We start from the raw sequence: 1,322 nt of genomic DNA on the forward strand, positions 1-1,322 counted from the left end.
GACTGAGCAGGGCAGCCGTCAGAAATTTTGGGGCCCCTTACACGGCTTTAGGCCGGGCCCCCCCCCCCCCCCGTGCCCCGGTTCATCTTATGTGATCCAGGTTCCCCCTGTGATCCAAATCGGGTGGTTCAGTCCAAGTTGGCACAGGGCACGGGCAAACAATTACCCGCGTCTCTGCAAACATACAGTGAGCTCTGTGTACATTCCAGGCGGCACAGAAGGAGGATGTTGGGTAAGACGGGCCGCAGCCAGAACCAGCTCCTTCCTCGTGTCACCCAGCAGGTACCAGGAAGTGGGTCAGGAGTGGTATGGGGGACCCCTAGCTGACCCATTGCTGACCTAGGTGGGCCCTAGCTGACCCATTGCTGACCTAGGTGGGCCCTAGCTGACCCATTGCTGACCTAGTGGGCCCTAGCTGCCCCATTGCTTGCAGCAATAAAGCGCATCGAAGATCAGTGTGCTCGAAGCCGCTGCTGACTCCCAACACTGATCTTTGGTGCCCGAGCTGCAGACCTAGGGCCACTTGGGGCCCTTTGGCGATTGCCGCGGGGCCCTCTGACTCCATGGTTAGTATTGGGAGCATTGATTTGTACAGGGGCAGTGATCTCTAGCAGTCTTGTGTTCCGTGACCTCCGACCCCTTTCTATAGCAGGCATTCTGCAGCATGAATATTATATGTAGGGTTGCCACCTTTTCTTCAAGCCAAACCCGAACACTGTAGCACCCCGCGGCAATTTGTTTGTAAAGTATACACGACGCATATATTTGGAGTTAATCACAACTTGCCAGTGTGCCGCAGGTCCCCAGATATATACTATATAAAGCAATATCCATATACTTTACTGCACTCATTACCCGATATCCCAAAAGTAACGGGTGCTCGTAATGACTGCGGATGGCGCCGCTCACAACAGAACTCCACAATACAGATGTCACCAGCACCACGATTCCATGTTAGTGTAAATTAGGGATGCACCGATACAAGAGGTGCACCGAAATGAAGATTTCAAAAACGAAACCAAATTAAAAAAAAAATGTCAGACCGAAACCGAAGATGTTTTTTATTTTACCTTTTTCACATTTTTTTCAAATATTTTTTTTTATAAACTTTTATATTTTTTTATATTTATTTTTATTTATTCATTCATTTTTTATTAAATATTTTTCTTCTTTACTTTACTTTTAGGGGCTTCGGGGAAATATTGGGGATCTAAACAGAACCCTGATATTTGCCTTTTAAAATTGAGAACAGAAAGTCCTCAGAGAACACAGAGTCCTCAATCTCTTTTTCTGTATCCCCTGTTATCAATGAACAGGAATCC

The sequence above is a fragment of the Nanorana parkeri genome, unplaced genomic scaffold, assembly GCF_000935625.1.
Source record: "Nanorana parkeri isolate BGI_ZX_2015 unplaced genomic scaffold, ASM93562v1 scaffold1562, whole genome shotgun sequence".
Lineage (NCBI taxonomy): Eukaryota > Metazoa > Chordata > Amphibia > Anura > Dicroglossidae > Nanorana > Nanorana parkeri.